Below are 14736 nucleotides of genomic sequence, written 5' to 3'. Positions count from 1 at the left end.
GATTGCCTGAACTACATAGGAAGACCCTGTCTCAAAAAAAAGCCTAGAGACACAATTTATCTGTAAGATCCTCAGATTATGCTGAAGATTTGATTGTGAGCTTCCTGAAGGCCAAAGCGTGATAGACTCGGCATGGTAGTCTAAGTCTGTAATCATAGCTGCATAGGAGGCTAAAGCAAGAGGATTGCAAGTTCAAGGCTACCATGGGCAACTTAGCAAAACCATGTCCCAGATTTTTTAAAAATTCAGTAGGGGCCCAGGGATTTAGCTCAGCAGTTCCGCTGCCTGCCTCACAAGCAAAAGGTCCTGAGTTCGATCTCCGGTACCAAAAAAAACCCAAAAAAATCCAGTAGGGCTGAGGATATAGCTCAGTGCTCCTTGCATTTAGTCCCTAGTACTCACCCCCCCCCCCCAAAAGACATTGAGTCATTCATTTTGCATGGAGGAAAAATGCCTTAGAAGTTGTTAGGAGAGACCATTTTTGATAGGGTACTCAGTAATGTGATAGGAGATATCCTCACCACCATGAAATACAAGGGTTTTTTTTTCTTTAAAGAGTCTCAAAATATGCTGATACCATAGTTTAGTGAATGTGGTTCTGTGAGAGACCAAGATAATTATGTTCCAAAAATAAATCTAATGAGCAATCCTAATCATAGAAGAAAACCCGAAAAAAGTATTGTTTCTTTTTAAAAATTGAAATGATTAAGATACATATTGAAGGCCATCTAATATTTATGGAAAATGCCCTTTCTTTGAATGCACTTCCAACAACACACAGAAGAGTCACATGTCAAGATTGTATTCACTTTGTTTTTATGTCTATGAGTATCATATAAGGGAAGGCCATAGTCTTCTCCGCTTTTTCATAAACACTGAGGAGCCTCCATCCATGGAGCACCCAAATGAATAAAAAGTAAAAGCCTATTTTCAAAATCTATCTTATGCTCCTTTTAGTTTTAAGACCCTAAAAGAGATACTAGGAATTATAAATATACTTACTAGTGAGAGAATATTTTCACCTTTTCAGTATATTTATTTGGATTAAGAACATGGGCTAGTGCTGGACATGGTGGGGCACAATTGCAAGTTTGAGGATAGCCCAGGTTATATAGCAAGTTTGGTACCCATCTGGATTCCATAGTGAGTGATGTTGTCACCAGAAAAAGGAAAAAGAGGGTGATCTGAAAAGGCAGACCATTTGGGTTCCAGTGTCAGCTTCCCACTTTGTAGCTAATTGCTTTAACTTTTCCTCTCATTTATTAAATGGAAGAAATAATAGTATCCCCCTAAAGAGTTGTTAAAATAGATCTATATATTAGTCACTTAATTATTTTTAAATCTGTGAAAATCCATTTGTCAGTAGGAAATTTCTTTTAGATGAGTGGCTCTGAACCTTACTGCCTGTCATGTATCCCCTTGAGAACTAATAGTCAACAGCTATGTGTTCAGTGCCTACTGTGTGTTAGGCACTCTTCCCTGGCCTGGGAAAAATCTCTGCCTTCTTGAAGCTTAACATTCTAGTGGATTTATTAAGAGCTCTCAATAAACTGTAGCTTTTTTAAATCAAAGATGTAATTAGTGTATTCTCATTTTACCCTATGTACTGTAAATGTAGAATATGGTGTAATGCATTGGAGTGGGGTTTTGGTAGTTTTTATGGTTTTCTTCAAGGTATTTGTAACATTTGTTAGTTTTAAAGAGAACTAACTTTTTCTTTGGGCAGCAAGCCCCTTAGGAAATAATAATCTTCCCTATGTTGTTTATTTCTCACGGCAACCTTCCACTCTATTTTCTTTGGGTACTTTCTTTTTCTTCCTGCCATTCTTACTTAGGTTTCTATTTTTCAACTCCAGTTTACAAAGAAAATGTATTCAAAGGGTTTCCTCCCATTCCCAGTACCTTATTAATTCTGAGAAGTTACCCAGTAGGCCACTTCTCACAGTAAGGTATAAAATAGTCATCCAGAAAGGTGACAGAATGTGGTACCACTGTGATTTGAACAAACGGACAACTTGTAAAAGCAAGATGAGGTCAATATAGCATAAATGCCTCCATTTCCATAGCTCTTTGTCTAGCACAAACTATTTTAGAAGAGCCTTAAATTTTAAGAAAATAACAAAGCCTTACCATTGCTTTATTACATACACTAAAGAGCATCATAATTAGGACCAAGAAAGAGGACTCATAGAAATCAGTCACATGAACAAAGCCTACCTGTGGTTACTGTTGAGCCTATCTACAGTGTTCATTTCACCAGGTTTACTCCACCAAGTCACTCCATTTTATTGAGTGCCTTATGTGCTGGTCTGTGAACTTGGGCTGAGATATGAACTTGGATGGCATAACCTGTCTAAATTTTGTACTTTATAATGAGAAGGTAATGGCTTTTTTCTTTTCATGAGCTTGTAGCAGTTAAATTTACAGAAAAAACAAAAATAGTACCAGGAATCCTCATCTACTGTTATTAACTATTATTAATGTCTTACATTGGTGTGGTAGAATTACTGACCCAGTATTGATACAGTATTGCCACCAGAGTCCAAACCTTATTTAGATTTTCTTAGTTTTTATTTAATATCCCTTTTCTGTTCCAGGATTCCCCCTATGATACTGCATTACATACAGTCCTCATACAGCTTTTTGACTGACACTTCTTAGATTTTTCCTTGTTTTTGATGACTCTGGCAGTTTTAAGGAATAATGGTCAGTTTTGTAGAATGTCCTCCAATTCGGAGTTGTTTCTCTCATGAAGTTAGAAGTATTGAGAAGGAAGAACACAAAAGTTAACATGAAATTTTCATGATATCCTATGAAGAGTACATGCTGTCAGGTTAATGTTGACCTTGATCATCCAGCTGAGGTAATATCCGTCTGGTTTCTCCACTGTAAAGTTATTCTTCTTTCCCCTATTCCATGTGGTACTGTGATCCTCCAAAGTAAGTCACTATATATGACCTGTAGTGGAGGTATGGGGAGGTATGCAGCCCTTCATTGAGGACTGAATATGCAAGTTATTTGGAATTCTATTGCATGGGAGATTTGTCTCTTCTCTCCCTTTTTTTCCCATCATTTATTTAGGTATATATAGATGTCTGGATATTTCTTTTTACTGGCCATAATCCAGTATTACCTTATTTATTTTGTTGCTCAGATTGTTACTGCTTTAGTCATTGGGAACTCTGTTCTTTTCCTTTTTTTTTTTGGATACAAGAGTTTTGCTGTGTAGTTTACACTGGGCTTGCACTCACTATGTAGCCCAGGCTGGCCTTGAACTCACTTTGATCCTCCTGCCTCAGTGCCCCAGGTGCTGGGATTACAGGCATGTTCCACCATGCCCAGTGGGAACTCTTCATTGGATCCCTTTGGCATACCTTAATCAATGTAGGTTTTATCTTGTTTTGTTGTATTGGGGGGAGGCTTTATTTTCTGACACTACAAAATGTTACAGGCTTATCTTACATATTTCATGCTCCAGTCTTAGAATCAACCATTTCTCCAAGTAGTCCTTACTCTTTTCATTAGTAAATGGTGTTAGAAACCAAGATAAAGATGCTAGCTGTGCTTATTGCTATGGAATGTTACTGCTTGTAGGCCCAGCTGCCAAAGCAAACAAGTATATATGTATGATGTTTCATTTTTTTATCAGTGGATATGTGAGTTTAGCAAACCATGCATTGGCATTAGAATAGAATGGAGACTAAATTTTATATGCAGTTTTCTGTAAGTTTAGTCACTGCTCTTACTTATGTGTAGACTAGGAGGATAGGGCAAGAACATAATGATTATTCCAAAACAGAGCAGTATAATTGCTGTAAGAATGACATCTATGTAGTTTATAAATTGTACATTTTTGAAGGATAGTTGGCAGTGTAACACAAAATCCAAAAACGGGTCTTGCTGGATGTTTGGAGGAATGGAGTGACTGGAAACCTTTCCTCTCCCTTAAGAGTCACTGCTCTGGGCTAGGGCTGTAGCTCAGTGGTAGGGTGCCTGCCTAGCATGTACAAGGCTCTGGGTTTGATCCCCCCTCCCCCAGCACTCAAGATAAAAATTACTGCTCTGATTTATATTTCTGTCTTAACAATATTAAGCAGGACAATCTAAATATGCCAAAGCCAGAGATGTGACAGAGTAAACTATTATATAACCATGTGACAGGTTACTGTGCAATAAAAATGATGTGGTAGGATAATTACCAAATAACATGAGAAGATAAAATACTTTCTGGAGTTAATAAAAGTGAATTTTCAAACCAGTGTAAGTTCATTTTATAAAAATACTTAGGTAAAAAAAAGTTAATTATGTGCTTACCAAACGTTAGCCACAGTTATTTCTGAGTGGTACAGTTATCTTTCTTTTTTCTTCTTCCCCCTAGTATTATATAATAAGTAAACAAGAGTGTTTTTATTAAAATAAGAAACAAAAAAGTTTTTGTTACTATATTAACAAAGCAAAAGATTTTCTTTTTAAAATGCAAAAGCTATCAATTGGGGTTATGTTTATAGAACAGTAAATAATTTATTTTGTTAGGTATATGAGAAGATGAATTAGAGATTTGGGATTTTAGTGTGAAGTGTTAATTCTCATTATTTGTTTAGTGAGTACATTTGAGAAGTACTAATATTTTAGAATACAGTTTTTAAAATTACTTCAAACAGTGGCCAAATTCTTCTTGCTAGTTGCCCTTTCTCTTGAACTTTTCAAAGAAATACACCAAAGGAAAAGTGGCAAGTGGAAAACAAAGTTTAATTTGTTAGCCAGGGGCCTCTAATAACACATTGAGCTTGGAATATAATGACCTTGCATCAAAGGCCTTCCTCTCCTAATGCTCTAATTGCATAAATATTCTCTTCACTTGTGAAACTCTGAGAATTGAAAAGACATGGACATCCTCCTCTGTTATACATAGTAATGTGGATTCAAGAAAAGTTTATGACAGCAAAATGATCTGATTGGGCTATACTTAAGGAATATTAATCTGACATGATCATGCTGGTAGAAGCAAAGTTGGATGATCTGTGCCAAGATCCAAATTATTTATATGCCCCACCCCCAATTTATATGTTGAAACCTGATTGCTAATGTATTAGGAAAAGAGACCTTTGTGAGGTGATTAGCTCATGAGAGAAATCTTGTTTTCTTTTCTTTTTTTCTTTTTAGTACCGGGGATCGAACTCGAGACCTTGGGCTTGCAAGGCAGGCACCAGAACCACTGAGCTAAATCCCTGGCCCTCATGAGTGAAATCTTAAGAGTGGGATTCTTGCAAGCACAAGGTCCTGAGTTTGATCCCCAGTACCCCCCCCCCAAAAGGCTCAGAAAGCAAGGTTTTACAGCATCTTGATCTTTCCAGCCTTTAAAACTGTGAGAAAGAGCTTTCTGTTGTTTAAACTTTGCATTTATGGTTTTTTGTAGCCTGAACTAGGCAGGAATGTGTGCTATTACATTGTCCTTTTTTTTTTTTCTTTTTTTTCCCCATTCACTTTATTGGTACATTTTAGGTATAAAATACAGTTACATTCATCATTGGGATCTTGTACCATTACATGAGTCTCTTGGTTCTTATTTTTTTCCCCTTCCCTTGCCCTCCCTTCCCTATTTGCAAAGACCTTGTTTCCATTTTTTTCCTCTTCTCATTTTTTTCCTTTCCCTTTTTTCCCTTCCCCTACCCCTCCCAGTTCCCCTGCTCTTTTAGACCTTTTCTTCCTGTTACACAATATCAGTTATACATTTTTTAAATTACAATATTAAGATCTAGGAGACATTACCACAGATTTTTCAGAATTTGAAAGGATATAGAAAGCATATTACAAAAATCTTATTTGAAATAAATTTGACAACTTCTAAGAAGTAACTTAGAAGACAAATTAATGAAACTAACTCTGAAGGAAATATAAAATTTGAATAGTACCTATTAAAGAAAGTATATTTCTAGCTTGAAAACCTACCTATATGACAACAGCAGGCTCATAAACATTTTAACTGATAAATTATATCAAACATTTAAAGCAGAAAAAAGGAACACTTCTCCCCTCATTTTAGGAACTCAACATTGTGCTAATCCTAAAACTAGATAAAGATAATAGAAGAAAAAAGTATGAACATAGATAGAAATTCGTTTCACAAAACAAACTATTAGAAGTCAGATCTGGCAGTATGTAGAAAGTGGTTTTATTATAGGGATGGCAGTGTAGGTTCAGCATTGGAAGATCCACCCCCAAAAGTCATCATTTTAACAGAGGAAAGGAGAAAGCCATATGATCCTGTCACTAGTTGGAGAAAGAGTATTGGACTAAATTCTACAGCTGTTCATGGTAAAAGCTATCAGGAGACTAGAAGTAGAACAGAACCTTCTCAACAGATCAAAGACATGTACTCCATACTTCCAAAGAAAACTCCTTCTGTGAATGGAGACGATACAGTGCTTTCTCCCTAAAGTGGGAACAAGGGCATATATGCCTACTCTTCATCTGTCCATTAGACTTTGAAACATAGGTCTAAACCAAAATAGTCTGGCAATAAAGTGACACAACTAGGATAGGATTGGCATGGCACAAGCAAAATCTTTATATGTAGATGAAATGATCATCTACAGAGAAAATACTAAGAAATCCCTAGGAGCCCCTAGAACTTGTACTTAAATTTAGCAGGATTAGAAAACACAAGGTATATATGAAAATTCAGGTCTGTGTATACTTGCTATAAATGAAGAACTGGATATTGAAATTTAAAAGTTCTGTAGGAGTACAAAGGACCCAGAAAAGCCAAAAACAAAAACAAAAACAGTGTTAGAAGACGTTTAGCACCTGATTTTAAGACTTCTTCTAAAGCTACAGTAATCAAGGCAGTGTTGGTGTAAGGAAAGACATATAGATCATTTGAATAAAACAGGGAATCTAGAAATAGAACCACACATATATGGACCACTGAGTTTTGAAAGATTATTTAACATTAGCATTTTATAGAATATAAACTCGATTCAAGAGCTGAGGAAGAGATAGTGTTTTCAGCAAACGGCACTAGAACACCTGGTATCTGTATATAAAAAATTAATCTCAACCCTTTGTTTCCATACATGAAAATAACTTGAAGGGATCTATGAACCTAAATATGAAAGCCTAAAAGTATAAAACTTTAAGAAGAAATTATAAAGGAAAATATTTATGAATTCAGGGTAGGCAAGAACTACCTAGGATACAAAAAAAATGTATAAAAGAAAAAAATTGATAAATGAGATTCCATCAAAATTTAGAACTTTAAATGACATCATTAAAATGAAAAGTAGTCCTTAAACAGACCATATTTACGATGCATATAACCTATGAGCAGAATATATAAAGAATGCTTAGAGCTCATTAATAGACAACCCAATTAAAATGTAGATATAAGAAGATGATAAATAGCCAGTATAGCACAAGGAATGGTGTGCAACTCTAGAATCAGAAAAATACTAATCACTACAATAATAAGATTGAATTATACACTCATTAGGGAGATGAAGTCAAAAGTTTTAAAAGCCTTGTCGTGACTTTTTCTTTTTGTTGGATTCTCTCCCTTTGCGTTTAATTTGTCAGGCCCAGTGGATTCATTCTGCTGGGTTTCCTGGGGTTGTGATCCTCATTGTCTTTTCCTAGGGTATTGTCTAAAATTTTTTGGAGTGCTGGTTTGGTATTCATGAAGTTCCTGAGGTGCTCTTTATCATGAAAGTATCTTATTTCTCCATCAATTTTGAAAGATAGTTTTGCAGGGTACATCAATCTGGGTTGGAGGCTGTTTTCTTTTAGGGCTTGAAATACATCAGTCCAAGCTCTTCTTGGCTTGAGGGTTTGCATTGAGAAGTCTACTGTGATTCTGATGGGCTTTCCTTTGTATGTGATTTGTTTCTTTTCTCTCACTGCTTGTAGAATTTTGTTCTTCTGTTGGATTTCTGGAATCCTAACTATTATATACCCGTGTGTAGATTTTGTTTGATTAAGGCTAGGTTGAGTCCTATATGCCTCACCTATCTGTATGTCAAGTTCTTTTCCTCTCCTTGGGAAGTTTTCTGCCATCACTTCTGTGAAGAGGTTTTTTATGTCATCTGCACTCTCTCCTCTTTCCTCACTGACTCCAGGCAGTCTTATGTTATTCTTTGCATTGTCTAGCAGCCGCTGGATTGATTTCTCATGTTCCCTCACAATTTTAAAGCAATTTTTCTTTTCCTCCTCACTAATTGCAATCTTATCTTCTATATGTGAAATTCTATCCTCACATTGGTTCATTCTGCTGCGCAGACTTTTGATGGAGTTTTTAATCTCTTGGAAAGTTGTTTGTATCGTTTTATGGATTCCATTTGTTTCCTATGTTGGGATTCCATCATGTTCCTCAGATCCTCTATTTTTTTATCTGTGTCCTCTCTAGATTTATTAATCATGTCTTGCACCATGAGCACAATCTTTGCTGTTATCTGAGTAATTATTTCTGATTTCACTTTTCCCAGATCCTCTTTTGTTGCCAGTTCAGAGAGACCAGGTGGTTGAGTATCAGAATGTTCCATCTCATTTCCCTTTGGGGTTGCTGTAGGCAATCTGGAAGTCTGTTTTTGAGGCCTGTTTATGTGTCTTCTCATTTCCACGGGGCTGGGGGGGATTGCTTCTGGCGCCCACGCAGCTCACCTTCTCTGCTCTAGGAGTTTGGGATGGCAGCGGGGGAGCTTCCTTTTTGGGTGCTGGGACCGGCTCAGCTTCTCTGCCCTAGATGCTTGGAATGGCGGTGGGGTAGCTTCCTTCCAGGTGCTGGGATAGGCTGAGCTTCACTGCCCTAGGAACCTGGGATGGAGGTGGGGAGCTTCCTTCAGGGTGCTGGGACCAGCTGAGCTTCACTGCCCTAGGAGCCTGGGATGGAGGCAGGGAAGCTTCCTTCTGGTTGCTAGGACCCGCTCAGCTTCTTGGCCCTAGGAGCCTGGGATGGCAGCGGGGGAGCTTCCTTCTGGGTGCTGGGACCGGCTGAGCTTCACTGCCCTTGCTATTACATTGTCCTTGATAAGAAGAAACAGGTCAGATAGATGATGCTCAAGACATGGATAGAAGAGACAGATCCAGACTCCATTGAGAGACTCTCTAGATGAATGATCATTTGTGGGAGCCAGAATCAAAAGCCTGCTGTGGGCGCAAATGGCAGATGAGGTGATAAAATGTTCAGCCATATAGGTAAAATAGGGAAATCTTGAGAAATACTGGTGGTGAAAGATGAGGAAAGAGAGTAGTTTTATAAGTATGGTACGGTTTACATACAATAAAGCATACAAGTCTTAAATGTTCACTTTGATCAGAGCTTTGACAGTTTAAACGTCTGTGTAACCACTAACCAAAGAAAATATAAACATCAGAAATTTCCTGCATGCCCCTTTCCAGTTGATTTCCCACCAGCAACCACTGGTAACCACTTCCTGATTTCTGTCAGTATAAGGTTTTGCTCAACATAATTTTTTAAAGTCATTTATGTTGTTGCGTGTATTGGAGGTTCATTTCATTACTGGATAGCATTCTGTCTATTATATATTATGATTTATATCTCTGTTGGTGGACTTTGGGGATTTTTACTTTTGGGATTTTAGAACTAAAATTGTCAGAAGTAGAATACCAAGGTCTGAGTAGATAGATATATGTTTAAATTGACGAGAAACTGCTAACTTACTAAAATGGTTGTATCACTTTATATGTGCATTATCAAGAGTCCCACTTTCATGTCTCATGTCTTCACCAACGTTTGACATTTCTTTTCATTTTAGCCAGTCTAATGTGTGCGTTTATAATTTCTCAGCTGTATATCCCGTTTGTTTTGCTGCTTAAACAGAAAGGGACAGTATGCCACTATAATTACACAGTTGCAGTTAAACCTTCACTACATTGCATATATAAAAATACAGCAAACATTTCAAACATTTGTTATGTGAAAAGAGCAAGTGTTCAAAGGAGGCATATACATTTGAAGTTACAGCAGGTTATTTGTGACAGTTTCTGTAGGAAAGAGTCCACCAAAACAGTGTATACACAATTCAGCAGTTTGCTGTACTAATCAGTGCCTGGAAGCTGATGGCCATCACTTTGACCACCTATTGTAATTGTAGAGGCCAAAAGTAACTTGTATTAATTTCATGATGTCTCAATAAATTTAGTATTAAAATATTCATACAAATTTTTCTTTTCCTGATGTACACAATTTTTGGCAGGCTCTGTATATGTATAAGATTAACTAGCAGAAGCATGTAAGTGTTGTTAAAATAGTAACAAAAATCTTCTCTCTGGTCATGTTGCCCAGGGTAAATTATCTATTTAGAACAGCGGTTGCAAACTCCTGCCTAGGGGCCAAATCCAGCATGCCTCTTGTTTTTGTAAATAAAATTGTATTAGAACAGTGTAGTGCTCATTTATTTACATATTGTCTTTGGCTACTCTATAAAGGGAGAGTTGAATAATTGAGATGCTTGGCCCTACAAAGCCAAGAAGTTTTGCTTTCTGACCCTTTATAGAAAAAGATTGTGAGATGTCAGTTCTTTATAATCGTATGGCATTTTAGTTTTCTTACAGAGATTAAATCTGTTTTTCTTGGATACATGAAGCACCCAAAACAAAACCAGATTATTAAAAAGCACTTTTGCTGTAACTTCAGTAACTTTTAGGACATATCACCTGACAGTAGCTTTGCCATTCATCTCTTGTTCTTTTAAGGTTTCCATGTCTGCACTGTTGCCTTAAGTGTATTTGTAACACCTTGTTCTCTCTTAAGTTATTTTACCAACTCCTCATGAATAGTGTTGTCCACTATGTATTATACCAGAAAGCTTTCTGCATCAGTTACATCTGTTTTACTCATTTGAAATAAAAGGAATATGTACTTTTGTGTATACGGCTTATTTTACAAGCTCTCATTTGGAGGTTTTGCAAAGGCTCTTTTCTCTTAGGAAGGTATCATCTTTGTGATACCTTAGGAAGGTATCATGTTGCTGTGATTTGTTTTCAGAACCTTTTCAAATTTAGTAATGTCGTTATTCTGATAGGAAGGTACTGAATTCACCATTGTTAGAATTGTTGAATCATTTTTGTAACGCTCAGTCTCTGGCAAGATGGATTTATTCCAAGTTCTTTAGCATATTTCCAAAGATTAGATATTTTAAGCAGTGGTTTACATGGATCTCTTCAATTTATTTTCATTCTTGAAGGATTCAAAAATTTAGTACATGATGGGAAAATTGGCTGTCTACATGTAGAAGATTGAATGTAGACGCATATAACCTCACTATTAAACTAAAATCAAAATGGATCAAAAAACTAATTGTTAAAATAGAAACATTTAATCTGCTGGAAGTTAAAATAGGTAAAACTCTTGAAGACATAGGTGTTAACAAGAACTATCTGAACAAAACCCCAGTGGCACAAGAAATAGTACTAAGAATCAACAATGGAACGATATCAAATTTCAAAACTTCTGTATAGCAAAAGAAACAACCAGCAGAGTGGAAAGACAACCTAAAGAATGGAAAAAATTTTTGCCAACTGTTTTTCAGACACAGGACTAATATCTAGGATACATAAAGAAATCTTAAAAAATTAGACTCCCCCAAGATATAAGATCCAGTCAAAAGATGGGCAAATGAAATAGACATTTCTAATGGTCAATAAATACATAAAAAATGTTCAGCATCACTAGCCATCAGAGAAAAGTAAATTAAAACACTGAAATTCCATCTCACCCCAGAAGGGCTAACATCAAAAAATTAAATAATAATTAATGCTAGTGAGGCTGCAATGTAGATTCCTTTCTACATTGTTGGTGGGAATGTAAACTAGTGCAGCTACTATGGAAATCAGTACGGAGATTCTTCAAAAAACAAACTAAACATCTCATTTGACCCTGTTATTTCCCCTTCTAAGTATGTTTATGAAAGAGTTAAAAAGACATTGTTATAGTGATACATTGCATAGCCATGTTTATAACAACACAACTCATCACTGATTTTTGAAAGTGACCTATATGCCCAACACATGAATGGATAAAGAAAAAGTGGTATTTATACACAGTAGAGTATTACTCTGCCATATAAAAGATAAACTTGTATCATTTACAGGAAAATGGATGCACCTTGAGACAGTAAAGTTAAGTAAAATAAATCAGATACACAAACTTAAATACCACATAGTTTCTTGTGTATGAGAAAACCAAAATATAAATAAAGAGCAAAGTGGGCTGGGGATTTAGCTCAGTGGTTTCGCTGCCTGCTGTGGAAGCACAAGGACCCGAGTTCAATCCCCAGTAACAAAAAAAATAAATAGATAAAGAGCAAAGTAAAAGATAGATAGTAGGAAGTAGGGAGATAGATTTTGTTCAGATGGGAAGGGGATCAAGAGATCGAGAGAGGGAAAGGAAAGGAGATGAAAAAAAGAATCTCAGTATGCTGTGTATGTCATCAACTCCCCACAAGGAATGTAATCATTATGTAATGCAAAAATGTACTAATAAAAACTGAAAAAAATTGAAATTCAGCACATGAATTTTCTTTTGTTTTTATGATATTTGGGATTGAACCGAAGGCCTCAAACATACTAGGCAAATGCTGTACCAGAGTTCCAACACCAGTCCCTTAAGAAAAATTTTTTTAAGAAAAATTTTGAGACCTAGTTACCTAGCTGGTCTCCAAGTTGGAATCCTCTTGACTCAACCTCCCTAATAGCCAGAATTATAAGCATGTGCCACCATGCCCAGCAGTTATGTGAATTTTCAAATTGACCATCTCTTTAGGGTATTTTACCCTTTCGTTCTCTGATGAGACTCCCATGAAGAATAGATAAAAGATGGTAGATTGATGAAAACTGACCAGATATAGAATGTTTTCAATTTGTTTTTCTAACCTATGTGCATTTGAATTTTCAAATCTTACTTCTGTAATAACCATGTATCCTTTTTCATGTTGTCTTCTCTATTACCAGTCTGATATGACTGATGTAACAGTATAAAAGTTTGTAGCTTTTCATATTCATTTCTCAAATTTTCTTATCTTCATTTTTATCTTAAAACATAATGTCATTCTTAGCATGTTTCAGAGCTTCCATTGTTGTCTTTTAAAATTATTGAAGAACACAAGGACCCGAGTTTGATCCCTGGTACCAAAAAAAAAAAAAAAATTACTGAAGTTGCCTGATATTTTTAAAATATAAGAATTCTGTTTAGAGGTGGAGATACAGTTCAATTGGAGATATAATTCAAGAATAGAATTAAAAGGGTCTGGTTGGAGGTGTGGCTCAGTGGTAGAGTGCTTTTAGCACATGAGAGGCCTTGGGTTCCATGTCCAACGCCCCCACCCCCCCAAAATGAATAACTAGTCCTTTTCACAAAATTTCTTGTAGCTGCTTTTTGAATATACATCAGTAATATAGGTTTGCTCATCATTTCTGGAAAATTTTTATTGGTAGTAAATTTATCTTAATCATTGAGATATTTTTTTAAGTCCCTCTTTCTTTGTTTCAAGTTACAAAATCTTTCAAAGACTGCTTAATGCTTCTTTGACATTTTCCTACAAGACTTGTAAATTAAAATTTTGATTTTCCAAATCCCCACTTGATTGAGTTACTGATATCATAGTATTCTGTGTAGTAGTCCTGCTTATCTTTGTATGAGAAATCATTTTCCTTTGCAGGTATCTTCACTAGGTATCTCACTGTTGTTTTAACCCATTTATGCCAAAGATTGAAATTTTTTAAATTTTTGCATGAAATTCATATGTATTACTTAGAAAAATTTGAGGAACAAGAATTTGAAAACATTCCATTATGTTCCATTGTTAAGAGTGTTCCAAAAATGGATCTGTTGGCATTAAAGGGTTAAATTGGCATTTTTCTGGTATCTACCGTTTTATTTATGCATTTGCATTTGTGTATTTTCTTTTGTAAAGTATTTGTTCAAGATTTTGTTCGTTTTATTAAGTTTTCATTTCCTTAGAGCACTGAATACAATTCCTTTTCAGATGTGTGTGCCTTTTTGCTATGTCTTCTCTTAATGGTATCTTTTATAAGCAGAAATGTTTTATTATAATAAATTCCAGTTCATTTTTTCTCTCAATGCTAAGGGTAAGATAAAAATTTGATCAGGCTGTAGTTTCAGAATTGAGGCTGGTATTGTTTGTAATTTGCTGTGGTTTAGTTGTAGTTTGCCCTCCAAATGTGTTAGATCATTGGTCCCAGTGTGGTGATGTTAAAAGGTGCTGGGACCTTTTTAGGTAAAGCCTAGTTCCTGGTGGTTAGGTCATTGGTAGTAACGTTGCACTCAAAAGAGATTAAGATCGGGCCGGGGATTTAGCTCAGTATTTCTGCCACCTGCCTCACAAGCACAAGGTCCCGAGTTCAATCCCTGGTACCAAAAAAAAAAAAAGATTAAGGTAGTTCTCTTGGGACCCCAGGTTGTTCTCAAGGGAGTAAATTGCTTCTGGCCTTGCCATGCAATCTCCCTGTGTTATGTTTTTCTCCCATGATGCCATCTGCCATGTGGTAACCCGGAAAAGCAGCTCCTCAAGGGAAGCTGAATCCTTACAGACATTCCAAAACTGTAAGCTAAATAAACCTCTCTTCTTTATAAATACCTTGCCTCTCTTATTTTGTTAAAGCAGTGGAAAATGGACTAATATACAGTCCCTTGTTGGTTGTTTAAAGTAGTTATGAGATAAAGATTTAATTCCAGGGGCGGGGATTTAGCTCAGTGGTTCC

At 36.1% G+C, this 14736-nt stretch overlaps 1 protein-coding gene across 4 annotated transcripts in view; it reads left to right on the top strand.

The window, feature by feature from the left end:
• Positions 1–14736, top strand: part of Rabgap1 (RAB GTPase activating protein 1) — a 183369-nt gene that overhangs the window by 126343 nt on the left and 42290 nt on the right. The gene's annotated exons all lie outside the window — the stretch shown is intronic.

Source organism: Heterocephalus glaber, unplaced genomic scaffold (assembly GCF_053883595.1).
Source record: "Heterocephalus glaber isolate CG9 unplaced genomic scaffold, H.glaber_assembly_v1.0 deba00001479, whole genome shotgun sequence".
NCBI classification, from domain to species: Eukaryota; Metazoa; Chordata; class Mammalia; order Rodentia; family Bathyergidae; genus Heterocephalus; species Heterocephalus glaber.
This window is presented reverse-complemented; position numbering and strand designations above follow the sequence as displayed.